The sequence below is a fragment of the Rhinolophus ferrumequinum genome, chromosome X (genome assembly GCF_004115265.2).
Source record: "Rhinolophus ferrumequinum isolate MPI-CBG mRhiFer1 chromosome X, mRhiFer1_v1.p, whole genome shotgun sequence".
Taxonomy (NCBI): domain Eukaryota; kingdom Metazoa; phylum Chordata; class Mammalia; order Chiroptera; family Rhinolophidae; genus Rhinolophus; species Rhinolophus ferrumequinum.
This window is the reverse complement of record NC_046284.1, coordinates 11,309,929-11,320,846: the sequence shown is the minus strand read 5'-3', so window position 1 is coordinate 11,320,846 and position 10,918 is coordinate 11,309,929. Positions and strand designations below refer to the sequence as shown.

At 42.2% G+C, this 10,918-nt stretch overlaps 1 pseudogene; it reads left to right on the top strand.

Moving 5' to 3' along the window:
- The first annotated feature begins 9,009 nt into the window (after positions 1-9,009).
- LOC117030515 (uncharacterized) lies at positions 9,010-9,147 on the top strand (annotated as a pseudogene).
- The last annotated feature ends 1,771 nt before the right edge of the window (positions 9,148-10,918 follow it).

The following is a 10,918-nucleotide window of genomic DNA, read 5'->3' as shown; positions in this document are numbered from 1 at the left end:
ACTCTGATGTTTTTGAATTCTGTCCTGGTATATGTTTATACTGTTGTGAAATATATAGCCTTTGTTAAATATGTGTGTTTGAATGTCTAACATTCTTCCATCATAAGATGCTCGGTGAAGAGGTTCACATCTCAAGGAACCGAATCCTACCAACAACCACACTGTGAAGTAGGAAGTGAATCTTTCCCAATTGAGACTAATGATGATGTCTTGTAAGAGACCCCGAGCACCAGCCAATGTACACACAGATTCTTGACCTATAGAAACTGAGATAATAGTGTTACCGAACTCAAGGGTTTTATTTTGCCTGCGCGCATCAAAGCCCAAGGAGACATGAACAGGAGTTTGCAGCAAAGAAAGTAGAGGTTTATTTAAAGAAATGGCACTGAGCCCAGAGACACAGCTCATAAGACCTGACTCCCCGATGGTGTGTAGGTTACAGATTCTATAGGGCAAAACCACAAGACACCATGGGTTAGTTGTCGGGGTATCGTGCTGGGAGCTAATTGGTTGGAGGTGAGGGAAGGGTAATGAATCATTTCTTCAGGTCTTGAAGACAGTTCTGAGGTCTTTTCTGGAGTCCTCTGTCTGGTCTCTTGGGAAAGTAGCCAGGGGGCTTTCCTGATGTAGGTGATGTTGGATCTGCCGGCAGTTTCTGGGTGCGGGCTGGGATTGTATCTCATGAAGCCAAAGAATGGAAACACCGACCAGGGAGAGGCAAAAAGTTTTAACAAGAGGATAGTTTATTAGAGGCAGGAGAAGAGGTTGCGGCTCCTGAGCGGGAGGGGGTCCCGAATGGGGGGTGCCCCATGACTGAGGCAAAAGCTCTTACTTTTATACCTTCCCTTGCCTGCTTGGGGAAGGGGAGCTCTTTGGAGAAGGGAACTGTTTGAAGAAGGGAACTGACACCTTCTAATGAAATTCGTCCACCAGGTTTGTTCTACTTGCCCATCCTAAAGGAATTAGCAAAGTAACCCACTCTTATCTATCTATCAGATCTGCTCTGTTTATCAGGCCAAAAGGAATTTTATGATTAACCTCAAGGCCTTGTTACATTATGTCCTGGAGCAAAGGAGTGATTTCAAAACCTGAAGTTTTAGGATATGACTGTCTTTATTTATTCCATCAGGGACCTACCTATCTACCTAGCAATCATACTCACTAACCTGTCTGAATCCCCCCTCTGAAGATGAAACCCTAACTGCTGTTAGGGAATAGGGGCGACGACCGCTCTGGCTACTTCAGGCTGAGGAGGGACATAGAGACCAGCAGCTAGGGCTCGTCCAGAGGTCTATCTAAGGGTCCCCGGTAGATGAGCAGATCCAGATGAGGAATTTGTTGCTTTGGAGGCCGTCGTAGCCAGCTAGTGAGTGGTCCACAAGCAGAGAGACACCGTAGGCAGCAGCAAGAGATGATTCCTGTAATAATGAATAACAGAAATATGAGAAAGGCTTCTTTAAGTCCTGTTAAGCTAGGAAGCCAGGAAGTAAGGAAGGATACATCTAAACCGAAGACTCCTGTTTTTAGTTTAATATTGGAAATCTTTAATTAACTGTGAACTATCAGAGAGACTGAAACAGCATAACCCTTCCAACTTTTTATATTCTTGATTGTGTTTGAGAAGTAAATAATCGATGGCAGCTTTGTTTGAGAACTGTTATTCTGTCCTGTCCTAACTTTTGTCTTATGGCATGGATAGCCTGTGAGGTGGCGTTTTAGGGTTTTTGTCATTGAGTAAGCTCTTTGATTATCTAGCCTTTTGTATGTCCTTTTCTATAAAAGAACTCTCATCAGTGAAGAGCGTCTAATCTGGGTTGTCTAGGGGTATTTTTTGTACATCTGTTTTAGCAGTATAGGCTTGTATTAAAACTTATTGGCAGTTAACTCTTCCTCTGTCTCTGGGAGGAAGGTGGTAAGATTAGGGTGGAGCAGGTCCCTACTTGAATGACAGGACCTTTTAAGAGGGCCTGATGCTGTAGGAGGCGACTATCAGTGAGCCTGTGACTCTTAGTAGCATTTAAAAAGCCCTTGAATGTGGTGTGGGGCAAAAAAATGAAAACAGTTAATTCTTGTCCCATTTGTGAGCTTGGTGGCTTTGGGAACTAAGATGGCAGCCGCAGCTATGGCCCGGAGGCAAGCTGGTCAGCCACGTGCTAAGATGTCTAGTGTCTTACGTAAATCGTTTTCGAGTCCTTTTTAAGTTTAATTTATTTTACATTTTCTTTAAGGTATAGACCAATGATAAGAAACAGGCTGAGTAAAATGAGCCCAAATCTGGGGGCTGTCTTTATCTTTACAACCAAAGCAGTTTTCAGAGGAAAAATGTCCAGAATGAGCAGTTGAGACAGAATACATGGCTTCTATATCAATTAGGAAATTAATAGACTTACCTGTCACGTCAGGGTCACCCACAGTTTTACCCCCTGTGATGAGAACAGCTTGGGAGCCACTGGGAACTTCAGGCCCAACAGTGACAACAGCCATTTTTGGGGAGGGAGCTGATCTTTGCTCCCTTCAGAACAAGGGGTACTCTCTCCTGTAGTGCCCTTTAGTGTGCATAGGGGCACGACTGTTTTAGAGGATTAGGAATCCAGTGATCTGGGCTTGTATATCCAGAGTAGGCTCTTTTATCTGGCGCTTTCTCTGTGGGGCGTTTGGGGTGTCCTGAGGTGGCTTCAGCCCTGGGTTGTCTATAACTGTGGCCAAAAGTCTGGCCTGTCTCTGGTCTTATGCTCTGGTCTCACTGTTCCTTTATTCCTCGTTCTTCTGTCTTGGCTGTCAAAGACATTTAAACAAATTCCTGGCCTTTTTTAGGATCTGAGCCTCTTAATCAGGGATGTAACAGTGGGTCAGAACCATTAGAATTCCCTGCCAGTTAGGGAAAAACATTAGACTAAGTTTCCTTATGTTGGCCTATAGCTGATACTGAGGAGAGCACATGAACTGTAGCAGTTTTACAATATAAAAGTTTACTTAACTATTAGCAAAACTTAGTTTTAGATTTAATTTCTGAGTAACCAAGGACCTGATTGAGAAAATACAAAACATAGAAAATTATTCTGGTGACATATATACTGACAACCAAAAGTAAGCAAGTAGCACTTCCACTGGCAAATCTAGGAATATATTTGGCAACCTTTAAAAGCATAGGCTTTACTAATAAAATATAAGATATATTTATTAACAGACCTGAATTTCTTTCTTAACATTTGTGTGACAAGAAGTTAGAAATAGATGAACTTATGATGTACCTAATGATTAACACCTCAGTATTTTGTTACTTTGAAATACCTAGATATTTAATCTAAGCTATATTTTTGACAAATTCAGTGACAGAGATATCTTCACTTTAGTATTCTGGGGCTCCAATCTAAAGGCTATTTCCCTTATAATGAATCTCACTGTGGGTGGTCGCTGTAGGACTTAGAACAGTGGAGTAAGGGGTCTGGCTTAAGAATTAGCTCTTTGGTTTTTAAAAGTGCCACTATTTTCTTCAGTTACCTCAGTCTCAGGCATTCCTGTTTATAGGTGGATTAGGAGATGGGTGTTTGTTGAAGTGTCCTCCTCAGGAGCGAAGGATCCTGCTGGATTTCTTTTGGAGGAGTCTCTTCAGGAGGGGTCTCCCTAGGGAGAGTCTCCTTAAAAGGGGTCTCCCTAGAAGGAGTCCCCTTAGGAGGAGTCCCCTTAAAAAGGGACTCATTAGGGTAAGGGAGGCAAGAGACCACAGCCAAAAGAGCCGGGTCAACTTTACACTTCTTGCAGAGATCTGGGTTGTCCCTCAGGGCAAAAACAGCCTGAACATATGGAACTTCTGACCGTGTGCCCTCCTTTCTGCAAAACAGGTCTTGTTGCGTGATAGTATTATAATTACTACTTCCCTCAGAAGGCCAAGTGTCCCCATCTTCCAACCTCTGAACAAAAGAAAATCAGGCACTGTTTTTCTTTTTAGGCCAAACCTCTGAACAAAAGAAAATCAGGCGCTGTTTCTTCCAAGTCTGAGGGTCAAATTTGTCCCAATATTTCAAGATGCCATTCAGGGGGTGTAGGCGCGTGAGGGCTGATTGCCCATCGGAAAGGGAGGAAGAAGAGAAAGGCGTCCCTTTGCAATTCATCCCCCACAATCTGCTCTGAGGCGTCCCCCAGACGCGTGGGCCATGGACACCACGCAACCGGTTCCGAGGCGGGTGGGGAGACACGGTGTGCCAGGATTATTGGCGCTTACCTGGGCGGCCTGGCCCGTGCCTCCGGGTGGGCGCCTACCCTGGCCCCGCCTGAATGTTTGGCGTTGGCCCACAGGCGGATAAAGGCTGTGGCCTATATTGAGATGCTTTAAAGGAGTGGGGTGTATACTGTGACTCTGGGCATCACAGACATTGATGTCACGATTAATATAATAGTGGCCTTCTAAATAAAGATATTTAAGGACAGAGTACATACTCAAGGCTTGTAGGGAAGCTTGGGCAGAAAGGCAAGGGGGGATGTTTTGATTGCCAACGGGTAAGAGAGTACCAAAAGAGAAAACGGAAGCCCCAAAAGGCTTCAGATAAAGTTTCCTCCTTAAGTTAAAGTGAGTCTGGAATATATTGGTCCTCCTTAAAAACTTTGCCTGGCGGTGGCTGAGGTGGCCTGGCGGGTGGTGCTCCGGAGGAGCTGTGCTTTTGCTGCCTTTCCCTTTCTGGGCTGTTGCTGCAGCCCTGCTGTGCTGGGGGCGGAGCCAGGCAGCAGAGATGCTGCTTGTGGTCCCCAGAGTACAGTGAGATCACGGAAGAACGACATGATTTGAGAGGGAATGTTAAATGCCAGTAAATCTTATCCTGGGTGACAAGAGATGTCCTATAGAGGCAGAGGTTCATGTTCTTACCTTAAGATGTCTTGTCTTGAGGTCGGCAGGGAGTGTTCAGAAGGTCCCACAGGGAAGAGACCCTAGACCAGCCTCTGAAAAGCTGAGGAGAGACAGCCACAGGATGAAAGAACAGCAAAGACAAAGGAATCATCTTGCTGGCACCCTTACGGGCAGTCGGACTGAGGGAAGACTCATGGAGCCTTTGGGACACACCGTAGAGTGTCAGAGTCCCGCAAATGCTGCCAAGGGCCATTCATCTCAACTGCACGACATCTTTGGGCTTCACTTCCCCCGAGAGAGAAAGCAAGAGAGAAGGCAGTTAGACTGTGGCTGACATTCCTTTGGCTCAGTGCTGGAGGGGATCGACCAGGGCCCTCCTGCAAGACCTGCCCTCACAGTCTTGAGAGTAGCAGCCACTCTTTTCGCATTTAAATGGCTGACTGAGGCCTGCTGTTTCCATGATAGAATAAAGAAGACAAAAAGATGAAAGCCCAGAGTGGGCAAGTAAAAAGGCACAGATAATATTTACCTCTCCTTCAATCTCGGACAAGCCCCCAAATGATGTAGGTGATGTTGGATCTGCCAGCAGTTTCTGAGTGTGAGCCGGGATAGTGTCTTGTGAAGGTGAAGCTGAAGAATGGAAACACGGACCAGGGAGAGGCAAAAAGTTTTAAAGAGAGGATAGTTTATTAGAGGCAGGAGAAGAGGTTGCAGCTCCCGAGAGGGAGGGGGTCCCGAATGGGGGGTGCCCCATGACTGAGGCAACAGCTCTTACTTTTATACCTTCCCTTGTCTGCTTGGGGAAGGGGAGCTCTTTGGAGAAGGAAACTTGTTTGAAGAAGGGAACTGGCGCCTTCTAATGAAATTCGTCCACCAGGTTGGTTCTGCTTGCCCATCCTACAGGAAGTAGCAAAGTAACCCACTCTTTATCTATCAGATCTGCTCCGTTTGTCAGGCCAAAATGAATTTTATGGTTAACCTCAAGGCCTTGTTACATTATGTCCTGGAGCAAAGGAGTGATTTCAAAACCTGAAGTTTTAGGATATGACTGTCTTTGTTTATTTCACCAGGGACCGACCTATCTACCTAGCAATTATACTAACTCACCTGTCTCAGTTCCACCTTAGGGCTCAGGAATTGAAACATAACTTAGGTCAAGGTGTTATCTTCAGCCTTCCAGAGGTCCGGACAGTATGACCATTAATCAGGTCTGGGCTACTGTCTTCTGTGGTTTCAGGGGTTGCTGCTTATCCAGGGGAAAAGGGTATATAGAGAAAGAAGGATACAATTTCTAGAACTGTTACCATCCCAAATAGGATCTGGCTGCTTGTATGCTAGTCCAAAAATCAGGAGACAAGGGTGGCGAAAAGAAAAGCAGGTTTATTCCAAAAAGCCAGCATTAAGGGGAGACAGCGGACTCCTTGTGACAAAGATTGCCTTCCCGTTCTTAATACCACCAAAAGGCTTTATAGGTAAGCAAGAAGAGGCAGAAGAAAGGAAAGGAGAAGTTGGTCAGGCAATTCCTGGAAATAGGCGCTTTCCAGAGGCTGGGTTGTTTCAGGGATAGAAGTGGTTCTTAAGCAGATGTAAAAACTTCTTTCCAGTCAGTATCCTGGAGGTTTCCTTGAAGAAACAGGCCATTGAGCCTGGTATGCGTAAGGTCTGCAGTAAACAGAACCATTGAGACTGGTCTGGAGCAAACAGAACCACTGAAACTGGTATGCATAGTAAACGTACGGTAAATAGAGTCACTAAGGTTTGGCAGGAGGGGAGGGAAGCGAAGAAAAAAGCTTTCAGAAAGTCCCAGGCTAAACTACACTGTTAAATGGAATTACTCTAGAGGTTTAATCTCAAAATGAAGATACAGTGTCACCATTACAACAATAAGTTGAAAGTAAGTAAAATAAAACATTTCCAATGAAGGCATCACTGCGGAACACTATTTTAATAACTATATCGTTCTCTCAGATAACATGTTAATTCAACCAACTACAATATCATCACTGTACTTTTCCTTCAGGTGTTATTCTGATTCCTCAAAGTAAGAACACTGTTAAAATGGACATGGGGACTTGGGGTAGAATTCCATCATTCTTGAGATTAGATTTCCTATCTCAGCAGTGACTCTGGCCCATGAAATTGATGGAGAAACTGACCTATAATGGTTCCCTGCCACGTAGAACTGACCTAAGATGGTGACCCGAGCAAAGAGAGAAGTCCCCAGCCTAAGCCCCAGCCCACTTCTGCATAACCCCCTCCAAGCCACACCCCGAGCCAATCACCAGAGGACACCTACCCCTTCCCCGACTCAAGGAAGTCCCCAACCCATAAAAACCTGCTCAAAACCTTGCCAGGGGCTCAGTCTTTTGGGAAGGATCCCGCTGACCCCGCTTTCGTAATAAAGCTGACTCTCCGCTTGGGTTCTTTCCGGTCCTGGTATCCGTAACAAAATCAGAAGCTTGTTTCAGGCTGTCTTTGAGCATTATATTTAGGAAGGTCATTGCTTATTTCCACAATGACTAAAACTTGTTAATCAGTGCCAATTCCATCTGTATTACAAAGCAATAAAACGGATTCTAAATGCAAATTCAAAGGAAGCCAAATAAAGCATAGAAAGGTTCTTGGACAGGAATTACCATCGCTCTTTCACAGATAAAATACAAATATCTTGCTATACTTCTGTGAGTTTTGCTTAAAATTTTTTTTTCTAACAGTTACTACCAATAATTTGTATGAATGAATGGTCTTTTGTTTTATAACGTTTGCAATCATGATTCACAACTGAGCACTTAGTAGGCACCCAAATAATTTGTTGTGTACAGAAAAGAATTACTTTGTGACATGAGTTACTTCCCAGAGATTTTATGATAAGGTAACCCAGTAAAATAATATGTTCTGAAAACCAGTGAACAATAAGATGGCTACATAGATGGAATATTTAGAAATGTTGATCTTTACCTAACTCAGTATTTATAATTAGGTCTTTCTGGAACCTGAACTAACCTTTCAGATCCCAGAAGAACTTCTAACAGTGAAATTTTAAATGCTTTTATATATATTTTTTTTGGGAGGGAGGGGAACAGGACTTTTATTGGGGAACAGTGTGTACTTCCAGGACTTTTTTCCAAGTCAACTTTTTGTCCTTTCAATCTTAGTTGTGGAGGGTGCCGTTCAGCTTCAAGTTGTTGTCCTTTCAGTCTTAGTTGTGGAGGGTGCAGCTCAGCTCCAGGTCCAGTTGCTGTTGCTAGTTGCAGGGGGCGCAGCCCACCATCCCTCGCGGGACTCGAGGAATTGAACGGACAACCTTGTGGTTGAGAGCCCACTGGCCCATGTGGGAATCGAACCGTCAGCCTTCAGAGTTAGGAGCATGGAGCTCTAACCGCCTGAGCCACAGGGCTGGCCCCTAACAGTGAAATTTTAATGAGTGAAATATCTTTTTTGCATACAGTGCCAAGAAATAGTCAAATAATGACATGATGAAATGATTAATATTTCTTATTACTGGGGGGAAAAATATGTACTCTCCCTGGTAAAGCAATTTTAGGATGTGACAAATTAGTGTTACTGACTATAAACCTAACTGGCAAAAATAATTTATTAGTTTCAGGTGTACAAAACAATGTAACAGTTAGACATTTACACCCCCACAAAGTGATAACGCCCCCAATCTACTACCCTTCTGACCCTCTGACATCGAATATAATTGTTACAATTCCATTGACTCTATTCCCTATGCTGCACTCCACATCCTGTGGAGTTATAGTTGACATACAATATTATTCAGCTTCAGGTGTACACTGCAGTGGTCAGGCATCTCCACCGTCCATGAAGTGGTCTCCCTAATAAGACAAGTGCCAATCTGACCCCCTAGAAAATCTTTACAACATTATTGATTATATTCCTCAAACTGTCTTTCATATCCGCGTGGCAACATTGTGGCTACCAATTGTGCTTTCTAATCCCCTTGTCTTTTCCCCCACCCCCACCTCACTCCCACCTAGCAATCCTCAGGTTTTTTTCTTCCCCCTACATCTCTGAGTCTATTTCTGTTTTGTTTGTTCATCTATTCTGTTATTTAGATTCCACATATAAGTGAGATCATATAGTATTTGTCTTTCTCCATCTGACTTATTTCACTTAGCGTAATATTCTCTAGGTCCATCCATATTGCTTCTCGGCCTTTTGGCTAAGATCAAGTGTAGCAAAAATAATTTTAAAAAATACTTTTTAAAAAAGTTAATGAAAATGTTTTTCTCTACAGTTAATAATACTGTACTTGCACATTTTACTTTTATTGATTGTATTTTACTTTTATTGGTTTTATTGATTGTATCAAAATTTAAAAATTTCCAGCTTGTGTTGATGGGGCCAGATTGTCAGAGCTTTGCTCCTGTATTATAAACAACCATTTATAGTGAACTCCCCTTTATTATGTTTTGTAATGAGGACCGAGTGAGATTTATAGAATACATTTAATAGTTTTATATCTCTTTGGTCAAGTAGTCTGGTTTTCTTTTTTGCAATTTAATATGTGAAAATTGCTATTTTATAATTGTGAAGAAATCCATTAGACTGTATTTTCCAAAATTATCTTAGAGTAGTGTATAGTAATCCTTTAATTTTAAAATTTCTTTTATATGTATTTTATATGTTGGGGTATTTTATACTCTTGCTTGAATTTTTCTCTCTTGATGACAGTTATTAAAGTGTGTGTGTATGTGTATGTTCCGTTCCCTCTGCCTCTCTCCCTCTTCCCCTGCATTTCTTTGAACATGACAAATATATTTGAATGAAATCCATGAGGTAGATACTGGGGGTTAAAATGGGACGTGAAGAGAAAGCTATGTAATAGAAGATTATTAAATGTTGCATTATAAACCACTACCACATTTCAGTGCTTAAGCAATGAAATGTTACTTTTATATAAAAACTTAAATAGAAAAAGATGTTTTTCTAAATCACTTTCCACATGTGGGATATTAGCAAGCCCGTCAGCCTGTACAAATCCTAAAATTCCCCACTATGGAACTGTGATAAGTAGAAACTAATCTTATCTCCCTGACTATAGTAACGCTAGAGTGTTTTGAAATTTTCTTTCCCCACTGTAGTCTCTGTTTCTTTCAGTATTTTTTTTTTTTTACTTTGTGTCTGTTATTCATTTTCCTGGCTTGAAGTTTTTCTCATATGTCTGGTAATCCTTGACCGTATGCTCATGATTAACGATACGGGAATAAAATGATGTTTAGAAGTTCTGAGTGTGTGCGTCTGACTGGTCAACTTTGAATTTTACTGTAAAATTATCAGGATCAGATGCTATTTTTTTTTTTTTTATTTATTAAGGGATACCACATTTTTGTGTCATTCATTTTTGTCTGATCAAATTTCACTGAGAAGAGTTTTCTAGTCTCCTGTCTGGATGGTAAAGATATGGCTGGCTGCCAGAGACTTGGGCGGAACACTCAATAAGAATTACAAGAGAGCCGGGAATTCTCAGCATTCGATGTTATTTAGTTAACTTCCCTGTTGTTCAGTACACATGCCCTCAACTGTGTCTTCTATTTCCAGAAAATAAACCTCCAGGTATGTGCTGGAGTGGGAGGTGTAGACTGCATCAGGGGATCTAGAAAGCTAAAAGTTCTCCAACAGCTTTTATACTACTTCTTATTTTAGCCTCTCCCTTTCACGCCCAAATCCATAAGTACCTGGGGCTAATACTTCCTGAATCTTTGAGAATTCTGTAAGGTAAATCTGGTTGACTCTCAGGTTTTCCTAAGGCCTGCTTGAGATTCCGTTTTCTTAGTTCTGCTAAGTCAATTATCACTGGTTCATTTGTTTTCCAACTTCCAAAATGTTGTTGCTGTTTTATTCTCTCCTTGTGGATCCTAGTGGAGTTTTCAGAGGAAGAGAAATTAGATGTATACCCTTGTATTCAATGTACCATCTTATTATCTTCTGCCTCTAGAGTAGGACACCAGGGATTTATACATTTAGGAAACCCAGAAAACTTCATGGCAGCGATTCAAATACATAAACATGATTTAATTTGGAAATGAGATCTATCTGAATTACTGAAGG